This window comes from Ammospiza nelsoni, chromosome 1, assembly GCF_027579445.1.
Source record: "Ammospiza nelsoni isolate bAmmNel1 chromosome 1, bAmmNel1.pri, whole genome shotgun sequence".
NCBI classification, from domain to species: domain Eukaryota; kingdom Metazoa; phylum Chordata; class Aves; order Passeriformes; family Passerellidae; genus Ammospiza; species Ammospiza nelsoni.
This window is the reverse complement of record NC_080633.1, coordinates 119,343,989-119,369,715: the sequence shown is the minus strand read 5'-3', so window position 1 is coordinate 119,369,715 and position 25,727 is coordinate 119,343,989.

The window sequence follows — 25,727 nt, the reverse complement described above, 5'->3', positions numbered from 1 at the left end:
TGTATTCCTTACACTTGAGCTATAAAAATCAGCAAATTAAGGCTCTGCATGAAACCACATAACATAAAATCAAAAAGTGACAGCAGAAATGTTTCAGCATTCACCCACCACTTGAACAAAGGGATAGGGAATAATGTCTTGCTTGTTTCAGAATGACTGTCATAATGATCCAGCCTAACAAACCATGAAGTCCAGTCCTCTTTAGAGTCATTTACAGTTTTGCAAGTCAAAAGGCTTGTGTTTGCCTAGAGTTGTAAAGGAGGATGCTAGGTGGTACAAGACAGTCCAGTTTGAAGGGAAAACACTCTGACTCTAAAGGAAGGCTTTTGAAATGGTAGATTGAGCACAAAACCATTGAAGATGTGGATCATCACAAATGTAGAATATTACATTATACTTGTCTGCAAGTTTCACATTCAATCAACCTGTTTGCAGACATGGATGAATATTATCTATGCATTTAGCATATCCTGCTTTCATAGCAAATCCCCTTTCTGTTTGCCCAGTTTCTGACATGATCTGGGCGCACACATTTTGGGACAAAAATCCAACAACTTGGTTGTATCTTGGTTCCCCAACTGGGCCACTTTCTTTGGGTCTGCCAGATCTTCCATTACACATGTCTGTGATGTGCAGCTGGGAATCAGTCTGACTTCTGGGGATGTCACAGCTGGACACACTGGGGCATTCAGCATCTGCCACCTGTGTTATGAACAAAAACTCGGTTAATATTTTTTATGAGAAAAAGTTTCAAAAAGGCAGCCAGACCACTGGCCCTGCCCAAGTTCTGTGTGTTTTGTTATTGTAATCACGGGTCGTTGTCGTTAATGGTTGTCTTTGTATTAGTAAAAGCCCTGGCTGGGGCGAGGTAATGGCCCTTCTCCTGGGTGGGGACCTTGCCCAAGGCTAAGTTTTACCTTTCTCAGAATAGGGAAGATACCTGAGAAGGTGGGGGGGGTTATGCAAAGTGACTCGCAAGACCAGAATGCTTTGTGAGACCCCCATCTCCAAACTCGTGGAGAAACCCCAAAAACAACGAGCCACCTAAGAGTTAAGAGACTGGAGTGATGTCTAGACGTGAAGAACCAAGTGCTGAGCCTGCAGAAATGCGAGAAACCTTCATCGTTCCTCACCCTGTCCTCGAGATCCCCCGAGCCAAGACTGGGGGGGTCTAGAGACCCGGACCGAGCAACATCTGACGAGGACATCCCTAAAGGCTCCCACGAGGACCGAATTCCCCTAGCTCTGCCCCTGGTGGACAGAGCTGCGCATATCCTCCTCCTCTGAGTCGCCCTGGGAGACGACAAGACGCTGCAGACCCGCCGAGCCGCCCAATCCTGAGCTGATCACTTTTAATAAAGGCATTAAACAAGAGAAGAAGTCTCCTGGCCCTTTGTTTATTTCAGCTGGGGACTCGTCCGGGATAGCCACGCCGCAAGAGGACTCAGGACTGGCCATCTTGGATCTTCAGAGGACAGCTGGCTACCAGGACCAGAGGGACCGGCTCAAGACAGCGACGCAGAGGAGCACCGGAGCACTAGACTGGTGAGAAATCCGGTGGCGGGAGTGGGAGACGTGCGCATGTGTGTGTGAGTGAGACGAGGGCCGGCAGCCAGACCTTCGAAGCGAGAGTGGACCCCTCAGTACTGCGGTTCCGGCTTTTCGCGAGAAAAGCGGCCAGGAACAGGGGGACGCGAGTGGAATTAGCGCAAGTGAGTCGTCTCCCAAGGGGGAATAAAGGGACCCCCCACTCCGGGCGTGCGGAGTGAATTACTGTGTATGAGTGGCACGCACCCCAAAGTCCTGACAAAGGGAGGTCAGGCACTTTTGTAAGGCTCGAGAAGGATTCGAGTAAGATTTGTCAGTCCCGAGAAGGATTCGGGTGTTTCACAAGCCCTGCAGGCAAAGTAAGTCCTGACAGAAGGAGTCAGGCACAAACCCCAGCGAAGGAGGCTGCGGTTTGCTTTTAAGTCCTGATACGGTGAAGCCTAAAAATTGGCGAGTTAGGCGAACTAAAAATCAGGCAGTTGTTTTTCCTGACTGAGGGTGTCAGGCACGACCCGGATTCTTGGCCGGGGCTTCGTGTGCTTAAGTCCCGATAGATGTAAGACCTGACGCTGGGAAGTTGGGCAATCAAGAGATTGGGCAGTTGTTCCATTATAAAGTCCTGAGCGTCAGGCAGAAATTTGAAGTTCAGTGGAGGAGGCTGGGGCTCCTCAAAGAAGAGTTTCTCGGTCAGTAGAGGCACCTTTGGGATTTTTTTATTGAGACCTGAAAAATGGGATGTTGTAGTAGTAAAAAGACTGGCAAGAGACTGAGAGATATACCTCCTAGTAGTCCCTTAGGGGAACTGTTAGTGAAATGGGATTTTATAGAGGCCACGGAGGGATTAGATAAAGTGAAAATGATCCATTATTGTATGGAAGTGTGGCCAGAATTAGAGGTGCAAGGAGGATGGCCTTGGTGTGGGACAAAGGATAAGTGGATGTGCCAACAATTAAATAATTATCTGACAGCTCGAGGCGATACTGATCCTGAGCAATTACTGTATGTGGCTTGCTAGTTAAAGAGTGCTGTTGAGGATGAAGGGGTGCGAATTTGTAAGGTACAGAGGAAGAAAGAGGGGAATGAAGGAGGGGATGATAGAACTAGTAAAAAATGGGACCCCCTAGATTATTTGCCTCCTTCTGCCCCTCCACCTTATAATCCTCTTCTTCAAGCACCTCAAATGGCAGGTCCGGTTCCTCCCCCGGCTGCCATCTCATTACCACCTGCTCAAATTCCTTCTTCTACCTCTTCAGCTTCAGCTATGACAAACTCAGTATCTCCTCCAGTTCCTTCTGCACCACCACGAGTGCATACTCCACCTGCTGCATTCTCCACCCCTTCTCCAGCTCCGCTTAATATCTACTCAGGCTCTTCTCCCCCTCCTATTGCTGTCCCTTTACCTCCTCCTAGTTGGGACACAAATGTCTCCTCACCCGATAAACAGCTATCAGCAAATACACCTGCTGATGGGCAGAACATTCAGGGTAACCCAGAGAACCCTCAAAGTAGCTTGGCATCTGAAGATAAGCCTTACTGTAGCACCAGATCCAAGACCTCCAAGGCAGAGAAACTCTTTCCCCTCAGAGAGGTTCCTATGGGAGGAATAGCGGGAAGTGTTGGCTTTGTGAATGCTCCCCTAACTGCTTCTGAGGTGAGAAGATTCAAGAAAGAGTTGGGGCATTTAGTTGAGGACCCAGTGGGCATAGCCAAGCAAGTGGATCAATTTCTAGGTCCGAATATCTACACTTGGGGGGAGATGAATTCCATCCTGAGTATATTATTTTCCCCAGAAGAGGTCCAGATGATTAGGGCAGCTGGCATAAAAATTTAAGAAAAAAATAACAGTCCAGGACCCCAGGTGCCAACAGGTGAACAGAAGTTGCCACTAACAGAGCCCAACTGGAACCCTAATCAGGAGGAGGGGAGGAAGGCCATGAGGGAATATAGGTCTTTGATAATACGGGGGATCAAAGAGTCAGTTCCCAAAGGAACCAATACCCAATTGGCATTTGAGGGTACACAAGAGAAAGATGAAGCTCCTGCTGCCTGGCTTAATCGCCTAAGGCGGAATTTCCAGTTGTACTCTAGAATAGACCCAGACACCCCAGAAAGTCAAATGCTACTAAAAGTCCAATTTGTTACCAAATCTTGGCCTGATATACGGAGAAAACTAGAAAAGATGGAAGATTGGCAAGAGAAAGACATTAATGAGTTATTAAAAGAGGCATTGAAGGTGTATTTAAGAAGGGAGGAAGATAAAGCAAAGGCCAAGGCTAAGATCATGGTTGCTGTAGCTAGAGAAAGTGCAGGGTGGGCAGGTCCACCACCAGGAGGAGGCAAGGATAGGCCAGTACTGACCAGTGCACGAAGGGTGGTGAGACCTCAGGAAGTCCCTTTGAGAGTACGACAGTGTTATTACTGTGAGGAGGCAGGACACATCAGAAGGTTTTGTAAAAAGCTCAGTCTCGATGAGGCAATAGCCAAGGAACAGGACAATTTAGGAAGAATTCTTAAGGGGGAGGACTAGGGGTGTCAAGAGCTTTTTACTATAGGGGACCCGATGAAACATCTAGAAGAGCCCTTGGTAAATTTTGAAGTGGGACCCCTAAATGAAGAATTTGAATTTTTGGTTGATACAGGGGCAGATAAGTCCTGTCTCAACAAAATACCACAAGGTATGGAAATTAGGAGACAATTTTGTGAAGTATTGAGTGCAGAAGGGAGACCATTTAGAGCATCTGTGATTGAAGAAGTGAAAATAATTAGAAACTCAAGGCAATGTAAAGCTAATTTTCTTTATCTGCCTAACTTAGAAAAAAGTTTGTTAAGAAGGGATCTGCAAGTCCATTTGGGGGTTGGGATTGTTCCAAGGGAAGGGAGAATAGTAGTACAAGTGATGAAGCTGTCTCAAGGAGATGTTGCAGAAATAAATCCTGAGGTATGGGCTGAGGGGGGAAAGAGAGGCTTATTAGACATTCCACCGATAACAATAAAAATGCAAGATGATACCTCACCCATACGGGTTAAACAGTATCCGATTTCCCTAGAAGGAAAGAAGGGGCTTGCTGTAGTCATCGAGCAACTGTTGCAGGAGGGAATTTTAGAACCCTGCATGTCACCACATAATACCCCTATACTGGCAGTTAAAAAGGCTGAAGAGAAATATAGGCTGGTACAAGATTTGAGGGAAGTCAACAAAAGAACCATTGCCAGACATCCAGTTGTGCCCAACCCATATAGTCTCCTAAGCAGAATTCCAAGAGAACATGCTTGGTTCACTGTCATAGATTTGAAGGATGCTTTCTGGGCGTGTCCTCTGGCAACAGAATGTAGGGATTGGTTTGCCTTTGAATGAGAGGACCCGAGTACGAAAAGGAGGCAACAGCTAAGGTGGACCCGATTACCACAGGGGTTCACTGAATCCCCCAATCTCTTTAGACAAGCTTTAGAGAGTTTGTTAGAACAATTTGTCCCTGAACAAGAAGTGCAGATCTTGCAGTATGTTGATGACCTGATAGTATCAGGAAAGGAAAAAGATCAGGTCAGACAAACTAGTATTAAACTTTTGAATTTTCTGGGAGAGAAAGGACTAAAAGTTTCCCAAGGGAAACTACAATTTGTGCAATCAGAAGTAACATACTTAGGGCACATAATAGGGAGAGAGTATAAGAAACTAAGCCCTGACAGGATTTCAGGTATTTTAGCTCTCCCGGCCCCAAAAACGAAAAGAGATGTGAGAAAACTCCTAGGCTTGTTTAGATATTGTAAGTTATGGTTAGATCAATACACACAGAGTGTGAAATTTCTGTATAATAATACGGACTCCCAATATGCATATGAGACAGTTCATACATTTGGGAAAATATGGGAAGAACGTGAGTATTTAAGTTCAAAGGGAAAGAGCTTAGCCCATGAGAACCTAGTGCGATCAGTACTAGAGGCCCTACAAAAACCTATAGAAATAGCAGTGGTCCATATAAAGGGGCACCAAAGAAGAGACAGTTTAGAAGTTAAAGGAAACCGACTGGCTGATCAGATAGCCAAAGAAGCAGCTCTAGAACCAAGAGATCCAGTAAAAATTTTGAAGACAAAAATGACACCTGAAAAAGGAGAAGAACCTATATTTAGTGAAGAAGAATTAGAAGCAATAAAAGATTTAAAGTTACATCAAAGACAACAGAGAGAGTGGTTAACCTCAGATGGACGGGTGTTTTTGAATAAAGCACTGGCTCGGACAGTGCTAACAGAACTACATAAATTAACTCACTGGAGAGTCCAAAGACTATGTGATCATTTCCTAAGAAATAACCTATGCATCGAGGTATATAGCCTGGCTAAAGCTGTTACCAGAGGGTGTATCATTTGTCAAAAAGTGAACCAAAAAGTTATGAGAAAAGTAGCACCTGGAAGAAGAGAATTAGCCTTGAGACCCTTCCAAAGCATACAGATAGATTTCACTGAAATGCCCCCAGTGCAAGGATACAGATATTTACTAATTATAGTTGATCATCTCACGCACTGGGTAGAAGCCTTCCCGACCAAGAGGGAAACAGCTCAAGTCGTGGCAAAAGCAATCCTAGAGAATATTATCCCCAGATATGGTATTGTGAACACCATAGACTCAGACCGAGGTCCACATTTTGTGTCCCAAACATTACAAAATATAATTGAAGCTTTAAGAATGAAATAGAAGTTGCATACTCCGTGACACCCCCAGAGTTCTGGGAGGGTGGAGCGAATGAACAAAACTCTCAAAAATGTATTAACTAAATTGATTGAAGAAACAAAGATGAATTGGCTGAAGTGTTTGCCCCTAGCGCTGTTGCGCATCAGAACAAGACCTCGGGCTGACATAAGAATTTCACCTTATGAAATGATGTTTGGGTTGCCATTCTTGTTAACACCTTATAGCACAGGAGACTATCTGGAAGGAGAAGAAGCTACCAGAAAGTATTTAGAAATAATTGGAAGAACTCTGGAGGGACTTAGAAAGAAAGGATACCTTCCTCAAACTTCCCCTCTCGACACAAAAGTTCACAACATTAGTCCAGGAGATTGGGTTTTGATAAAATCATGGACTACAAGAACATTAATGCCTAAATTTAAAGGCCCCTTCCAGGTGCTCCTGATCACAAATTCAGCTGTGCGGACCAAAGAAAAAGGTTAGACTCATATCACAAGAATAAAAGGGCCAGTCTCACCCCCAGGTACAGGACTGGATCCAACATCAGCTTCCCCCTCTGGCATTGGACCAGAGTCCACACCACTCTCACCCCCTGGCGCTGGACGAGATTCATCTGCTTCACAAGCTAAATCATCTGAGTACACTGTAGTAAAAAGACCAAAAGATTTAAAGTTGACTCTCAGAAGGAAGAGTCAAAAAGACTGAACTGTGTGAGAAAAAAATTGTTTGTTAAGAGTTCTAATATTGCTTAAAATGTTTTAAGACTGTTCTGTGTAAACTATGTTGGTAAAAAGTTTAAGACTGTAAATAAGTAATTCTAGTTAAGTTCCCCAATTTATTTCTAAAGACTCCAGGTTAATCCTCTACAGAACACTCCCCTGGGAGGGGAAACCAAAATTGGTAAGGAACAGACCAAGAGAGGTTTAACCAGAGAAACGGGTAGAAGGGACTCTAAAGAGCTTGGAAGCTTTTCTTCAGTAAAGTTCCCCAAGAGGCAAGGCCGAGTGGGCAGGCTGTGCAAGATGACCCATACCGGACTCTTGGGAAGGATAGTGCTGATGGCTCTGATTGCTAGTGGTGCTCAGGGGAGCCCAGCTGAGCCGTGCAATGAATACTACCAACCCCTCTGTGAGGAAGAAGTGAGCTCCTTGTCGAGAGTCCACATCAGTTCTAACCCTCATTGTGTTAGCCTCTCCCAATTGGTCTTTTATCAAAAAAAAATAAGAGAGTGTATTAGATAGTATACAATACTGCCACTTTTAGGCAGCCACTCCTAAGAGAGTGCCCTATAGAAGAAGCCTAGTTGTGTTTTGAATGAGATACTGCTGAAACAAGCTCAGCAGATCTAGTAAAAAGCAAAGAAATGGTGAAAATAGTAAGAAAAATTGTTTATTACAAGTATTTATATGAGTGTACTGGAAAAGAGATAAACCCCTTTAAGAACACATTTCAGGGGAGCCTTAAACCCCTAGATTTGATCTTGTCTGGCAGCTGCACCGCTGGAGTGATAAAACCAATTTTCTTATTACCCAAAGAAACTGGATCAAGTTTGAGAGTTCCTATATATAATGATTTGGGAGAAATTAAACAGAACAGGCACAGTGAAATAGAAATTGAGAAAATCCAAAATTGTAAAAGCCAAATTCGTATCCCAATATCTATGTTAAACAAAGTTATTCGGCTCCAGGCAGTATTAAAAATAAAGAATTCAATTATTAAGAACATTTCAAACGAAATAAAAAGGTTAGCATGTGTAAATAATGAAGATCAAACTCCTACACTTGATCCCAGTGGGTAAGAGAACCTAGAGATTTTCAAAAAAGATGTGTGAGAAAAGGTAGTTTTTCTCGCTGTGTGTGTACTTAGAAGATTGCTATTTTTACTATGCTTATTTATCTGTTTCAGTAAAATAGTGTTTGCCATGAAGACAAACCTGAAGAAACCAAGGGGAGTAACAAAGTTAAGTAACCATGATTACCAAAGTGCACAAGAGATTTATAGTAGATTCAAAACAAAAATCGGGAGCTGATGCGAGCTTAGAGTTTAAGCTCGATCAAAGAAAAAGAGGGGGGACTGTTATGAACAAAAACTCGGTTAATATTTTTTATGAGAAAAAGTTTCAAAAAGGCAGCCAGACCACTGGCCCTGCCCAAGTTCTGTGTGTTTTGTTATTGTAATCACGGGTCGTTGTCGTTAATGGTTGTCTTTGTATTAGTAAAAGCCCTGGCTGGGGCGAGGTAATGGCCCTTCTCCTGGGTGGGGACCTTGCCCAAGGCTAAGTTTTACCTTTCTCAGAATAGGGAAGATACCTGAGAAGGTGGGGGGGGTTATGCAAAGTGACTCGCAAGACCAGAATGCTTTGTGAGACCCCCATCTCCAAACTCGTGGAGAAACCCCAAAAACAACGAGCCACCTAAGAGTTAAGAGACTGGAGTGATGTCTAGACGTGAAGAACCAAGTGCTGAGCCTGCAGAAATGCGAGAAACCTTCATCGTTCCTCACCCTGTCCTCGAGATCCCCCGAGCCAAGACTGGGGGGGTCTAGAGACCCGGACCGAGCAACATCTGACGAGGACATCCCTAAAGGCTCCCACGAGGACCGAATTCCCCTAGCTCTGCCCCTGGTGGACAGAGCTGCGCATATCCTCCTCCTCTGAGTTGCCCTGGGAGACGACAAGATGCTGCAGACCCGCCGAGCCGCCCAATCCTGAGCTGATCACTTTTAATAAAGGCATTAAACAAGAGAAGAAGTCTCCTGGCCCTTTGTTTATTTCAACCTGGGCAGCCTGTCCCTGACTCTGCTCCCTTTCAGGAGAATTGCATACATTTGAAATTTTTTATTCCTTCCTGTTACAAAATCAATTCCCGTATGTCAATATGTTTTGTCAATCAGTCATTTTCCCCTAGCCCTAAATGTATGATCTCTCTCAGAACTGAGGTGCCAATCCCTTTAATTTTTACAAGCTAGTTTTGTTCTTTAGTGTAGGGATACAGATTTATCCAAAAGTCTCTGGAAGTAATTCCATTCTTTATGCATACATCCTCTTGAAGCATCAACTGCAAGAGTCATTTGTCTTCATTTCCTGCGCCAAAACTGGAGGGCAATGTTTCTGTGCACCAGTTACTGCCTTGTACTGCTCTCTACCTCCCAGGTGCGTTTCAAGTCCACCTTATAACTCTGTTTCAATTTAGAAATGGACCCAGCAGTGGTTGCACATTTGAGATGACAAATGGTCATCTGTCCTCTCTGCTCCTTAAGGGCCAGCCTAATGGCCCTGGAGGCAGCTGGAAGCCCCTGCAGTGTGCTTTACATCAGGTTGGGGCCTCAGCTGCACCGGGGCTCCTGCAGCTGTGGCTTGCTTGTGTGACCTCTCAGCACAGGAGGAACTCGTACTTTAACAAACTGTACGAGATAAATGAAGCAAAGATTGTCTTCTGTAGGAGCAGCTGGGCTCACAGAAGATGTTTTTGTAGTGATGAACCAAATGGTGAGGTTTTGCACCCTGAGCAGACCCTGCTCTTGTGGGACTGTTCATGCAGAGCGGTGGTGCAGTCAGGGGCAGCCTGAACTCCAGGACTCTGCTTTGTTCGTGCTGCTGCCTGCTCAGGCACATCTCGTGCCTGCTGGTGAAGCCCTGCAGCTTCTTGCCACGCTGTGCACAGAACTGACTGAAAAGCAGAACTGAGTTGTAATTCTTCTAAATTAATAGAGTTATAGAACAGAAGTCAATGAAGTTCATAACACATTAAATCCCTCATTTATTTGAGTATGCCTACTTTTGTATCTGGGATATCCTGGTTTGAGAGCCCCTTCTGTCAGTATGGGGCTTTAGAATCAAAACATCTATATAAATAAAAATTATTTTCATAATACTCAAATAAATTATCTATTTGGAAACAATAATTATAAATTTTAATTTGATATTTTTATCTGCCTTATAATTTTTTAAATTTCATTTTTTTAGCTTCAGAGACACAAGAAGAAGCATTCTAGAATGTACTTCTAGGGAAACAATCAAAAAGTTGATGAGTCAAATGCTCTGTTACTGCACCAAAGGGGAAGTAGCAGAACTGTGATGGCACCATTCATCAAAGGTACAGCAACTCAAAACCTGGCAATATAGCAAATTATTTAGGTACATCTCTCTGACTTGATGGTTATGTCTGTACTGTGGTCCAGACCAAAAAAACAAACCCCTAACTCTGTCCTCCCACAATTACTTATGCAGAACTTTGGTATTGTCACATCCCCCTGGCTTTGCTGTTTGCATTACTCCTGACAGAACGTTTAGGTAAATGCAAGAGAGAGAGAGGCTTGAATAGCAGTTTGGCAGCTCTAATTATGAATATTTAAGAGCTGCTTAAATGTGCTCTCTTCTATCACCTAATTTCCTATCAATGACAGCATTGGAAGCACTTGTCTCATTTTTCAAATCAAAGTTTCCTTAAGCAAAATGCTTGGAGACTGAATAGCTTATGCATTCTATTAATCACAGAGGGTGGGAAAAGATCCATCAAGTGCTTCAGCTAGTTTGAGAGTGTTCCATCCTTGTAGAGCTTTCACTTCCCATTTCTAACAGATGAGTGCATTTGCCTCCTTTGAATGATCTTTGTGATTCTTCCTCATCCAGAAATGGTTTCAGATTCATCTTCCTTCAACATTGCGTCAAATGATACCTGAATATTTATAAAAAGAGTAAATTCTGATTGGGGTTAGTCACAGAAAGGAGGAAATAGTAGTCATGTACTGTTTTCCTAAAGAGGGATAGCTCTTACTCTGCTGCCAGTGAGTCAAATTTCATTGAAAAAGTGTTACAGTTTAGATGGAAGAGTGACCACTCCAACTTTGAAATGAACTTTCTGGATTTGAGACAGAAACAGTATTGGCTGGGGTTTATTCTGTGATTACTGTTACTTTCTGCACTTGAGGTTGACTTTGGCCATGATGATAGAATGATCCCAATTAATTTTATGGGAGTTTTGTTCTTTATGCATATAATGAAGTGTCTTCTCCTTACTACATAATGTCCACCAGACTCTCCCCAACAATGACATAAATTCTGAAGGATGGGCTTAACTGCTACAGCTGGAGAAGGGAGAGGTCATCAAAAATGTGCAGGCCATACCCAGCTAAGGAACAGCTAGGCTGGCCCTCTGCCTCCTGTGGAGCTTGTGATGGCAGAGCTGTGTGATAACTTCCCCAGCTTTTGGAAGGAGCTTGTTTGCAGTGCTTGTTTCCTCCTGTTTTGTTGTTACAACTTGTGAATTTACATTCCATGTGCTACTGGAAAATGACATGAAACAAAAACCTCAATACTTCATTAAGCAACACCTTGTGGTATTTCCTCCTGTTACTAGAGGAGAATATCATTCCTCCTGGTCACATAAAATATAGAAGGATGGTAGCAAGAGGAGACAATTTCCAGATGGGAGACGTGTGGAATTCAAGAGTCATGTCTGCCTTTGTTAGCTAAGAACAGGGAGAAAAAAGGTTTAACTTGGGAAGCAGAGAAAAGAAGGAAGATTTTAAAAAATGCTTTGGGAAAATGAAAAGCAGGTTCAGAACATCTTCACATATACTGGCATAGCTAGATAAAATGTCCTTGAGCTCAGAAATGCCTAGTTCCACAACTCCCATTTAAATGACTAAGATCTGCATCAAGTCACCTAAGAATGAACATCTTACCAAAGACACCCACAGCTGAAAATTTTAGATTTTTGTTTTCAAAAAGTGCTGCTTTATATCCTATATTTAGTTTTCATCATCATGGGTCTAAACTTAGAAATATTTTTGTCCAGCTACCAAGCTAGAGGGAGCTATATAAGAATGCAAACCTTTTAGAGTTTTGCTATTAACTGTTTCTAACACTTATGCCATTGATTATGTTTCTACTTTTCCAGAAAAATGGTTGCTTTAATTTGTTTCTGATTCACAGTCAGCTTTCATAGCACAGCAATTTTTCTCACCATTTCTCCCTGTTTTTAAAGGAGAATCTGTGTAGAATTCTATACTCCCATTGCTATGTGCCTTGCTGTTAATGCATTCTTTCAGAATGTCTTTAAAAAACACCTTAAAACAGAGCTACAGTTTTAATTATGTAAGGCTTTTGTTGTTGTTGAGGAGAGGAAGACCGCCTAACAAAGCCAAACAGGATGCCCTTTGTTGGAAGGACAAACTGTGTCCTGAAACAACTACCAGGATTGTGGATTTCCTGCTGAGTGACAGGTGAGACTTTGAAGAGGGCAGGTTGCAGCCAAATACTGAGTTTGGCCTCAAAGAGAGGAGACAAACTTCATGGGTTGACAGAAATTAATAGAGACCCTGTGCATTTGGCTGTGAGGGAGAATATGAGTCTGCTTACATTTTTCAGTCAAAATTATTAGTTTTTGTTAATTGAAATGATTAGCACCCAAGGCATATTAACTGTGCTCTTCAGCCTAGTGTAAATGAGCTCACAGAATCATGTCCTTTTTACAAAGTTTAAAGTGGGTCAAAAATAAATTGAATCAGTGACCTTTTCCAGTAGTTTTCCCCAGGGCAAAGCAGAATTTGCCATGTGCCCAAGTAATCTATTTTCTTTTTACAACATTCTCTCTTCTGTGGGATCTTCAGCAGTCTCCAAGCTTTGGCACCGAGTGCTGCTGGTCACAGCTCGTGTGGCAGCCTGGAAACACTTCAACTGAGACAACACAACTGGTGCTCCTCCAGACCCAGAGAACAAAAAAAGCCCAGGCTCACACATTGGCTGAGGTGGTAAGGGACCTGGAGGACACCTGTTCAACCCCTTGTTCAAGCAGGATTACTACATTGCCCAGGACCATGTCATGATGGCTTTTGAGTATCTGCAAGGATGAAGACTCCACGACCTTCCTGGGCAACTTGTGCCAGGGTGTAGTCACTCTCACAGTGAAAAGGTTTTTCCTGATGTTCAGAGGTGGCATCCTGTGTTTCAGTTTGTGCCATTGCCTCTGGTTCTGGCACTGGGCACCACTGAAAAGAGTCCTTCTCTGTCCTTGTTACAGCCTCCACCTTTACATCACTTCATGCCAAGATATTACATTGTTGTATTAGTCACCTTAACAAACTTCCAGGCCTGATTATTGGGGGTGTGTGATGCAGAGAGCAGGAAGAAATATTTCAATAGGCTTTTGATGAGTTGATATATAAAAAGGGAAATGAATTATGTAATTTCTACTAATTTTTCACTGGAATCCATAGTTACTTGGGGTATAAGAACAAGAACAAAGAACTTTGATACCACAACTCTCTGTGCCAATTAATGTTTGTGGTTTATATCAGGCAGCAATTTGATGAAATAAATAATAGCTGATGCAGAAACTGAAGTGCTAATTTCTCCTCTCTCAAGTGAGTACTCTACACAGCTGATTAGATGCTCTCATGTATTCTTTCTGTCTATACTTTCTTCTCCCTGCCTTTGGAAAGGGCTCTAGAGAAATGGAGTGTAGGCCTGAGAGTGGGTCACAGAGCCCAGGTCTCTCACCTGCTGACTGATGGTTGCTTCAACTAAATTACTGGGAATAAATGAGGAAATTGCTCCTCTTTTCTGTTTTTTGTGGGGCCCTTTATGTATTAGGTCACACAGAGATTTTCTTCTTGAATGATTCAAGTGTTGCAGACAAAACAGAGAGCTGTTGGTTTGTAGTTCCCAGAGGATGCAGACAGGAGCCAAGGAGCTGGGAATTAATTTTTCTGAGAAGACCCAGATGCAGATTTTTACACTGCAGGTGTCTGTGCAGTGTAGCTGCACTCAGTGTTAGTCTTTACACCAGGAACTTGCACTGGGATCATGCTTTAGTCTTCAGTCATCTCTGGCACAGCCACACCTCTGAAAACAAATGTTGGGACCAGCCCCATCCCACCCTAGCTGGTTATTAGGTAACTGTCTTGGGGCTGAGGTTCAACCAGGTAAACTGCCAGGTCCTGCATGTTGATCACAACAACGCCATGCAGTGCCACAGCTTTGGGGCACAGTGGCTGGAAGGTTGCCCAGAGGAAAAGGACCTGGAAGTGCTGGTCAGTAGCTGCTGCACCTCAGCCAGTGTATGCCCAGGTGGCCCAGAAGGCCACTGCATCCTGGCTTATATCAGGAATAGTGCGGCCAGCAGGACCAGGGCAGGGATTGTCCCCCTGTACTCAGCACTGGTGAGGCTGCACCTTGAGTGCTGCGTTCAGTTTTGGGCATTTCACTACAAGAAGGACATTGAGGAACTGGAGCATGTCCAGAGAGGGCAATGGAACAGGTGAAGGGTCTGGAGGGCATCTGATGAGCAGCAGCTGAAGGAGCTGGGATTGTTTAGCCTGAATAAAAGAAGGCTTGGGGGACCTTATGACCTTCTTCAGCAACCTGACAGGAGTTTGTATTGAGGCAGGAGTAGTTCTCTTCTCCCAGGTAACAAGTGACAGGACAAGAGGAAATGTCCTCAATTTGTGCCAGGGGAGGTCTCAATATGGGGACGTGGTTTAGCTTTAGGTTGGATGGCAGTGCTGGGTTAACTGCTGGACTCACTGGTTTCAGAGGCCTTTTCCAACCTCCACAATCCTATGATTCTATCTAGGTTCCTCTACAAAAGATGAAAGGCACCTCGAGAGGCATTTGTCCAACTCACCTAAAAGGAGCTGAACTGCCTCTGGAGCTCCTCTCTCACCACTGCTGGCAGAGGTAGTGCAGGCAGCTGAGCAGGTCCCCTGGAGTGGGATTTAGCTGTGATTACACCTGGGTGCCTACAGTATGACACTGTGGTGTTTCCTGATGCCTAAGCTCCTGTCTGTAGCCACTGGAAATCCCTTAGAGAGTCAAATGCACTTGCCCAGGGCTGGCAGATATGCTATAGGGCCTGCAGGAGACACCAACCCTTCTGGAGCAGCAGCTGGCCAGGAGGGGTACACTGATGTACAACAAGATATCCATCCTTGGGCAGAGGAATCACCCCCTGCTCAGAGCAGACAGTGCAGCTTACTGCCAGGGATCTGTGCAAATCCCTCTGGGTCCAGGTTTGGCAGCCTGGGCTCAGGACCAGCTTAGATGTGGATATGCCTGTGGGATCACAGGGCTCTTGGCTAATGCTGGTTTCCATTGCCATGTCCCCTCAGCTCCTCTTTCCTGGATGCTCCAGAAAAGTGCCCAGTGTCAGCAAGGCTTCCACCCTGCCTATCCTGCTGCTGCCTTTGGATCCCAGCTCCCCTTCCAAAGCAGACCCACTCTCGCTGGTCCCTGACACCCAAGGGTGTGATTTAGCCCACCAAAGAGTAAACAAATTCTGCCTGGGCAGATCTTCACCTTCCCTGACTGTATTGATTAAATGTCTGCTGGCAGTGATGGGAGGCTCAGACACTGATCTCCCATGGCAACATCTGTCACAGCTAAATTTAAGTGTCTGAAACCAAAGAGGAATTTCACTTTTACCATACAGTCAGTGCTCAGTGTAGTTTCTTTGTCACAGGTCATGAGAGATGACCCATTCTATGGAAGGGCTGGAGGTATCCTGCAGGAGCTGTGGGGAATCTGTGTCTTGCTGGAGCAGTGCAGGAGCCTGGGTGGCAGGGACCTCATGTGGGACCTAAGGGACTCATGTGGCAGCAGGGTCTCACATTCAGGCAGATGGCTTCTGCCCTTAGATTCAGTTGAGGTGAATGTCTCAAAGAAAGCTCTTTAGCCTTGAACTCATAAGCTGAACACAAAATGCCTGTGGGTCAAAGTCAGGATGGCTGTGTGGGGCCAAGCCGTGGGGACCCAGCTGGGGACTCAGTGCCCCAGCCAGGAGCCCAGCAGCTGGGGGACACTGGGGCAGCCCTGGGCCTCAGGCACATCTCTGGGGACAGCTGGAGGCCGGGACATGTGTTAGTCCATAGAGGGGTCAGGATGTGGCCCAGTGGGGGAAGTGGAAACACGGCCAGGATGGCCAGGCTGTGTTCTGGCCATGTTCTCCTGTGGGAATGGAGATCCTGTGTGGCTGTGCTGGCTCTGAGCTGCCCTGATGGCAGCACCCAGAGCAGGGGGTGCCTCAGGGGGGTCTGCTGCTGTCACTGTGGCTCCATGGAGCTCTACAGCTCCTTTCCCAACCATTCCTGTGTGTCCACTGCCCCTCTAAAGCAGCTGAGCAGCAAACTTCTGCCCCAAAAGTGCATCTACTGTTCCTTTCGAGCACAGTGAAGATCAGAGCAAAATCATAGAATCTGCTTTCTCAAAAGATAACATGCTTCAGACACATTCTGTTGTTACTGACACAAATGACAGCCTGTTATAAGGGCATGCACTTGTTTGATGCCCTGTGTGTGTAGAGGGGTGCATAAAATTTGACTTCTGCTGCATGATGATTTTTGCAAAAGGAGTGCAAAACCCACCACCAGTCTGCAGAATTTCCAGTTGTATATTTCTGCATCATTAGTGAGATTTTGCAACAGTTGTCTGATGATATTCCTAAAATAACTGTGTGGATCCTCCATCTTATCCACAGCTGCATTAGGGAATGTGTGGGAGGTGTCAACAAAGACACTAGGTGGATTTGAATGTCTAATTAGTATAGTGGGGACTTTGTTAATTATTTGCAAGAATGTAACTATTCTAAAAAAAATGTTTAAGATAAATCTTCCATGTTCCAGGGTTTGGTTTTTTTGTGTCTTATATTATAGACAAGATAGGCACTGAAGAAATTGGCTGGACACCCACCAAAAGCACTTGCTTGACCACGAGGGATCATCTTACTCATTCTTGTGTATAGAACAATATGTAGCTTTTATTTTTGTATTAAAACATTTTCTCCACCTCAGAATCCTGCTATCCTTCCTTGGAAAGAAAAATAAAGGCAGCCTTCAACATAATTCAAGGAATAAGACAAATGAATGAAAATATTTGAGTATTTGGACAGGAGATAATTTCAATGTTATATGTAGGTGTATAAACCTGAATCTGTATTTGTAAAATAGTGTCATTCTCTTTTCCTTTCAGACATAGATGCTGAAAGGCATGACATTTAGCTCTTTTTCGGATTTGAGGAGTTTTGGTAACAACCATTTTTGAAAGACAAGTGAGGTTATTTTTGTGGGTTTAGGTCAGCAGGAAAAGTAATGAAAACTTTCAAAGCTAACTTTTCTTTTCCCAGTCAATGGAGTTTTGAGTAAATGATTCAATGGTGTTTCAATTTTTTATTTTTTTAAGCATTTTTTACAAAATTATTTTTATATTGAGAATGGTGCAGTATTGTTTGAACTTCTTTGATTGCAGTTGCATCAAAACTAGTATACAAAAGTGGTCTAAATTAATGTTTTCTGCTGTAGAGTTGTGGAAGATGCTATTTTTTAATGCATTTTTGTTCTTAATTGCTAGTTTAGATACGACTTTTCCAAGTTGATACTCTCCAGTTTGGGTGCAAATCTTCATTTAGATTTCATTGGGTTTACATTTTCTATTAGGTCTTATGCAAGGTTTTATGAAAAGATTTGCAAGATGGCAAAAAGTGTAATGATGTTAGAATAAAAAAAGAAAGAAGACGCCTGGACTTTTGAGATGATGGCCACATAGGTGAGCTGAGGGTAGAAGAAATCAGAACACAGGTTACTTAGCTGGCCTCTGGCCAGTGTTTCCCAGGAAACCCATGAACAAAGAGTGACCCCGACTGATGTTGTAACCTCAGTTCTATCTCCCACTTTGGGAGAATGTCAGACAGTGAGAACACTTAAAAAAAAAACAAAATTAGAAGATTTATTAGTGCCAGAAAGTCTGGAGTGACCTAAGAGCACTACCTGCAATTTCAGGTGAATGAGAATTTTTAATTTCCCAAGTGTGGTGTTTCCTTTGTTGGTATTGGTTGCATTTTAAAAAAGTTAATTTTTATCGGGTGCTTGGCACTGATATGTAGCAGTCATGTTCAGTCATGCTGCCTAGGTTTAATTCAAATTGAATTTTCTCTAGCTAGTCTTAAGTATTATTATGTGTTTATAGCTCTTCCTATTGCCTGGGCTTAACTCATTTGTTTCCACATCTCTTGGACAAAGGGAATCAGATCCATGCCACATCTCTTCATGAAACAGCAATCTGTATCCAGTTGTCTATTGTACCTGGTAAGGGGATGGAACATAAGTAAATAAATAAAGGTGGTATAGAAAGTAATCTTACCCCCTAAAGAGTTGCAGCTGAGCCAATTATTAAGGCTTAGAAGCAAGCCTGATTTTAACAGGCCACAGCTGTAGCCAGTCAGAAGAGTGTTATAAAAGAGTGGATTGGTGGGAACTGGAGTCAGTGGCTGCTGTGAGGACAATGAAGAGTCAGTGCCTGAAGGAGCTGCCTACAAGAAACGTCAAGGAGGTGTGAAACTCTAGTAATATGGAACCCTTGCAATGTAATGACAACAGAACTCTTGTACTATAATGACAACAGTACCTCACATTTCATCGCTCATCTAGGGTAAGAGAGAGGGTGTGGAAGGACAGTGTTACTTAGGGGCAAGTGTCCAAAATGAGTCTTTTCTAGCCTTTTCATTTTTTGATTTCCAGATTTCTTCTGCTGTTCAAGCACAACCTTTGTGCTGACACTGCTGACAGTGTGACCATTCACTGCTCTGACAGGTCCTTTGCTTCCTGGTTACTTCTCTGTATTCTTTGCTTGTGGAAAAACCCTTCTTTTCATTTGTGATAAGACATTTCTAGTTGTCTTGCTGTGTTTGGCTGGAATTTGAATAATAATCAAAAAAAGTATTTATTCCTTACCCAAGATTTAATCATCTAGTTAAGAACCGCATGCCCTGCCCCTGCAAAAAAACCCCCAACAAACCCAACCAAAAAACACCACTAACCAAAAACCCAAACCCCACAAATTCTAAACCCCCTAAACCCAAAGCAGGAAATTTATTTGAACAGTCACCTAAGTTAGGGGAAGGTAAGGATAAAGTAGGGGCTAGGTAAAATATCTGTTGGCTTTGAAGAGAGGTGCTGTGTGGAAGGTCTTGTGGGCTCCATGCAGTGGCAGTTTCTCTGCTGTGTAATCCAGCAGGCACTGTCACATGAACAAAATTGACAAGAGCAGTATGTGGAAGAGGTCATGAGATGGGATGTAGCAGGAAGGGCTGCTGCAGTACTTCGGGAAAGGGAGGCAGCAGGTCACAGACTGCTGGAACAATTTCTTTGGCTTCCAAATGGACCCTGCCAAGGTTTCTGTGTCTTTTGCAGAAGATGGATTAGTCTTCAAGCTGGCTGGCTGGCTCTAACCCAAGCATTCCAGGCCGAGTGCCCCTGCTATACATCATCTGCAGAGATGTTCAGAAGGTCAATGAGGCAGGCAGCTTGATACCTGCAGTAGCCTCTGGTCCCTGACTGCAGGCTCTCAAGCTGAGGGTCCCAAGGATACTTGTTCTGATGTCACATCAGGGTAGGGAAAGCACAGATCCCTAATGCTCAGGATTGCCTTTGCAGGTGGCTAGGGTGAGCAGAACTGTGCTGATTTACAGTACTTGATAACCTGATGCCCCATAAACTGGAAAAAGGCTTGCATGGAGACAAAACACTACAGACACAAGTTATTTCAGGGGAAATTCTGTTGGGATACATGAGGACAAAAATCATGATGAGGACAGTTAGACATTGGAAGAGGGTGCACAGAGAAGTGGTGGCATCTCCCTCACTACAAGTGAGTTCCTCAAGCCTTGACTTGATGGAGACTTTGGCAACCTAATCTGAAGCCTTGCTTTGAAGGGCAGTAGGATCACGAGATCTCCTTCACACCTTGGTTTCTGTATGTTTTGCAGGTGTACCATAATTTCTTTGAAAGATGGACAAAACTTTTGAAAGTAGAAGGAACAGACTAGGAATAAATCAGTGAAGTGAAAAGGACAATATTGCTGTGTGGCTATAAGCATGGGATGAACTGTAGGTAAAACCAGAGACATAACTGCACAGAGTGGGGTTCAGAATTAAATACGACATTCCCCTGGTTGTAATAAAATTATTACCTGAAGTAAAAGCAAAAGCTGCTTGATAGGATCAGGCCTCCTGCATCAGCTAATTAGTCTTTATAATCTTCTGCTTTATAATCTTCTGCTGATTCTGTCATGGCTTATGCTTGCAGTTCCAGCAAGACCAGATGAAAAATTGAAGAATGAAAGGAATCCCCAGCGAATAAACTGCTTTCTTCCCATAAAGAGTATATATCATGGAAGCCACTTTGGTCTCATTGCTCATGTTTGGTCCTGTATCTAAAAATAGAAATCCCATTAATAAAGATAAATAAGTGGCATGTTTAACATGATCAAATTAAATGTATAAGTCTTAAGCAAAGATCCTGGCAACAATGTTAATTCATTAAACTACAGGTGGTCTCACCATGAGGACATTATTTGAAAGTGTCACTCATTAATAATCCTTTCCTGTCACTTTTGAATTAAATAATTTATAGGGCTCCTGTGCATTTCCTCTGCTGATTAACCAATTTGCTATTACATACTACTGCAGGAGGTAAAAGTCCTCAATATTATAAAACCTGATTTCTGATTTACCTGAATTGTATCCTGTTCCTCATGTTTCATATTACCTTGCTAGTAAACTACAGCTGATACCGGCTTAGATTTAGAGCACAAAAACATTTTCATTTTAAAATACAAAATATTTCAGATGAAGATGAAGAATGCTTTCTTCATCGAAGTGACAAATTTTAAGAGGAGGATCTTGTGTAGATTTAAATCTAAGCAACTGCTATTTAATCCAGTAGATCAATGACAGTTTATTCCTGCTGAGTGGCTGTCCATGGTTAGCTCACAGCTACAGCCACAAGCACAGCATGAGAAAAGAGTGGGAAGTGAGTTGTTAGTGGAGGCCAAAGGCAATTTGTTATTTAAAAGTTCAAATGCATTTGTAATAGCTCTGAAGTTACACCCAGCTCGTGCTGATGGACCTACAGCAGTTTGGAGCTCTAGAGTGAAGTCAATGGCAAAACCACTGTGGGTTTCACCCATGACCTAATCACTGAATTGCAGTTTGAATGGTGCCAGCCATTGTTCTGCTGCTCTCCTCCCAGCTGTTTGTTCCATTTCCACTTCCATGTGCAGCTGGCTCCAGTTTCTCTTTCCATAGCTTCCTCATGCCAATTTGAGACTCACTGACTGCAGGTCTAAACAACTTCACAGCATCTTCTAAATAAACTGTTTTATTCCACCAGTTCCCCAGGCAGTCTGTTCCAATGCTTTAGAGTCCTTGCTGTGAAAAAAAAAAGTCCCAATATCTAATCTAAACCTTCCCTGTTTAAACTTGACAATATTTCCTCTTGTCCTATCATGTGTTACCTGGGAGACCCTCACCTGGCTCCAGCCTCCTCCCAGGTAGCTGTAGAGAGCAACAGGGTCCCTTCTGAGCCTCTTTGGCTTCAGCTTAAACACCCCCAGCTCCCCCAGCTGCTCCTCATGAGACCTGTGCTCCAGACCCTTCCCCAGCTCTGCTGCCCCTCTTTGCACCCACTTCAGCATCTCAAATGTTTTCCCTGTAGTGAGAGGCCCAAACTGAGCACAGGGTTCGAGGTGTGGCCCCACTACTGCCAAGTCCAGGGGGTGAAGATGTCCTGACAGGTTACCTGCTTTCTCAGCTCTCACAAACCCATCTCATGAGGGTTTTAGCTTTCCTGCTTGCCAGGGCCCTGAGCACATTCCCTGATCCAGGGCTGGTGCACCTGAGGGCAGTCCCTGGCCCTGTGGTCATGGAGATGATGTGGCCAGAACTGGACCAAACCTCTCTGGGCATGTCTGACCCTGTTTGCACTCACTGGATCTGATCCTGACCCTCACCTGTGGGCTGACATTCTGTCCTGATGTTGGCCCATCCCCAGGGAGGTCCTGATGCCTGGAGCTGAGGCTACCACTGTGCCCCCTGACTGCCCTGATCTTGTGTGGGCTTGGACAGGATGGGCTGCCAGGGTCTGTCCTGCTGTGCTGGGGGACTCCCACTGCTTCCCAAGAGAGCCCAGATCTTTCAGTGCCCTGGCAGTCCCCAGTTGTCATCTTCTGTGAGCTACACTGCAGATAGACAGGAGAGGGGACCATGTACATCAGCCTCCAGGCCCACCTGAACTGTTAGGAGCAGGCAGAATACAATACATAATATTGGCTATTATGCAGCCTGAGCACCTGCACCTTCCTCTTGCCCCTCCAGCCCTGCTGAGCTTGGCAGAGACCCTGAACTACCACTGTCAAACTCATGAGTCCACTCGTGACCGAAAGGAGATGGGGAAAGATCATCCCTGTCACCTCTTTATCAACAGCAATGACACATTGTAGGAAACTGCTGTCTCCAGCAAGGTGGCAAGAGGCTCATGAATTATTTATAAATTCAATTAGTTGACATGGGCAAAGAGTGGTGAGGGCTGTAAAATAATTACTTATTGATTTCCCTTTCCTTCCTCAAACTGCCTCATGATTTTGGTGTGAGACAGCAAAAGCACAAGGGCTTGGGAGCCTGGTTGCTGTCCCTTCTGGTTACAGTGCAGCTGGCATTACAAATAATGAGTCTTCAGCTCTGGGCATGTCCAAATATTGGTGCTGGCACAACAGACAGAATAACTTTATTTGCTACAGCACAGTTGCTGTTACCTCATTATTTTCTACAGGCATGTTAAGCAACAATCAATAACTCTCTGTCTGCTTATGGCATTTTGAAATCTCTGGGGACTACTTATGACACTCATTTGTTTTTCACACTTGCCATTAAATCGTATTCAAAATGCCCCAGACCTTCAAAAGGTGGCTACATCTTAGCAGCATATTAAAAGATATTTTTGGTGTGTGTTTAAGAGGGGACTAATTCTTGTGCATATTGGTACTAATAAAAAATTCTACCCAACTTCAGAATATGACAGACTATGACACAAAGAGCAAGGAAGGGCCAGTAGCATACTTTAAGATCATTCAGAATTCTGCATGACTTCAGTAAACTTCTACAGCTGCTTCATTTTTGTTGCAATAGGTAGAGGTTTTGTTGCTGTAGGTAGTTAGCAATGTTGGTTATGATTTTTATCAATCCCTATGTCATGAGGTCATCATATAGGAGACAGTTTGAGAGTGATGCCTGCTACTTGCTGGTGATGGTAGAGATATCACAAATAATCTTTTGCTGATTTTTCATGATAGGCCACTGCACTTGACTGTGGGAACTCTTCACTGAATCTTTTAATTAATGCTTTTGAAATTTAAAGTAAATTGCAAAACAAATAAAGACCAAATGATGAGTTATTTCAAGTAAACCTGAAGTTTTAAGAGCATTATTGGAAGAAAAAATCAAATAACCTTGTTGTCCTGTTGGAAACTCACATTCCAGGGTAATGGTGTGACTAAGAATTTGCATCATGGCTCAGGACTTCCTGCATTTTGAAGCACAACAGTTCTTGAATTTTTTGACTTTTGTCAAACTGCAAGTTAGAAAATGACATTAGTCATCACAGCACGGTCAGGAAAACGTCAGGTCCACTGAAAATCATTTCTAAGCACAGAAGGATATGGAGACATTTCTATCGTAGGACTAGCCTGAGGTGGGCAAAAGTGGATGTGAAAAGCACTGACATTTAAACCTTGATTCAAAGTTATAGGTTTGAAGAGAGGAGCAAGATTTTCTTTAGCTGGTGACTACCGTCTCTTCTACAACCTATTTGCTGGTTACTCAACTCCTGGATTCCAGTAGCACAGGGATGTTTACTCTTCTGTACTGGTCAAAGAAGTGCCCTGATCAGATTCCTCAGCTTGTTGGAGTAAAAGCCAGCAAGGTGGTTTCTCCCCACTGGCTTTACAGCGCCAGCCATGCCATTTTTCTGGATGCTGTTGTTGGTGTGGTGCAATAATGAATGGCCACCTTGTGTCCTTAGCTCTTGCACCAGCTAACCGCTGACAACAACAGGAAAATCAACCTTATGACCTTCTGTGTTTGGGTGATCCTGATTAGCAATGAAGTCCCCACCCTGCCATTCATTCTCTCCCTTCCTTCAGTGGGATGGGGGAGAGGAGGAAAAGTGAAAAAGCTGTTAGGTTGAGATAAATGCAGTTTAGTCAGTGAATGGATGAGGGGGGGGGGGGGGAAAATATTGTGAAGAATAATCACCCAAAAGGTGCCAAGTCAGTCTATGAACTAGTCAGGAAAGTCAGTCTATGGCTAGTTTGGAAAGTAGCCATTTGCAAACTGGTCTTTCCAGGTTTTATTGCTGAGCATGAAGTTCTATGGTGTGGAAAATCCCTTTGGGTAATTCAAGTCAGCCTTCCCAGCTGTTCCACCACCAAGCCTCTTGCTCACCCCCAGCCTGCTCCCCATGGGGCAGAGCCAGAAACAGAGAAAGCACTGCTCAGCAATAGCTCAAAGATCGGTGTTACCAACTTTGTTTTAGTCACAAATTCAAACCATGGCAGCATGTGACATGCTGTGAAGAAAGCTAACTCTATCCCAGACTGACCCAGCAGAACTTCACACCAGCCGTTGCTTGTGAAATGCCTGCACTGAGATTCTGGATCACCTTCAGCTCTCCTGTTCTCATCCTGCAGGGCCAAGTCACAGCCTGACCAGGAGCTGGAGCTTTGGTGGGTCTGGATATGAGCTTTCTAGAAATCATGTTTGTTCCTGCCTTGTCTGGTGACTGTGGTCCTGCTGATGGTGAGTGTCACTGAGAAACAACCCTGGAGAATTTCCAGCATTTCTAGCAGAGCTAGAAAATTACAGAGAAAACAACTGAGCAGAATACTCTAGTTGGAAGCTTCAAACATCAAAAGATACAAACTTACATGATTAGGTTGCCCATAACTGTATGAAGGATTATCACAGTCTTCTTGTTTGCCCTATGACTGTCTTCTGTTTCAGAGTCAAGCACCACTTTTACCATGGGCAACTTGAATTCAAGTATTTTCTTAAGTGCTTGCCTGTGCAACATTAATATTCTCAACAGTTTCTATTTAACATGATGTGTGTAAGCTCTGGATATTTGCTAGAGGTTTTTACACTTTTTGTTTCTTTCTTTTCAATAAAACATGTTTTCAGGAAGCAGAATTGAAAAACATTGTGTTAAGTGGGGTCAGAATGAGAAATGTCAAGATCTTATTAAAAAGCATTCATAGTCTAGCCATTCAGCTCAGCCAGTAGGTCTAATTTTTTTCTTGCAATATGTTTGGGAAGTGAGCTTCTTCAGAAAGTAAATGTTAGCAGGAAATTAGGGGAAAGTTTCCAGCAGTTAAGGACTCTTATGTTCAAGTGTTATTTTGAAAATATTTCTGGTTAAGTGCTAACACATTTTCAAGTGTCATTTAACAGGTGTGATGGCATTTCATGTGGGAGGTGAGCGTACACCAACAACAGCACTACTCCCTCAGCATGACACATATGTTCATTTTGTGTGCTGGAACAGTATGGTTTTATGGGCACCTTGTCAATACCTACATTGGCATAGTTCACAGAGAAATCCTATAGGGATTGTAAATTTAATTACTGTCAGAGTGCTTACAGGCATTTTTGCACATCAAATCAAAATACA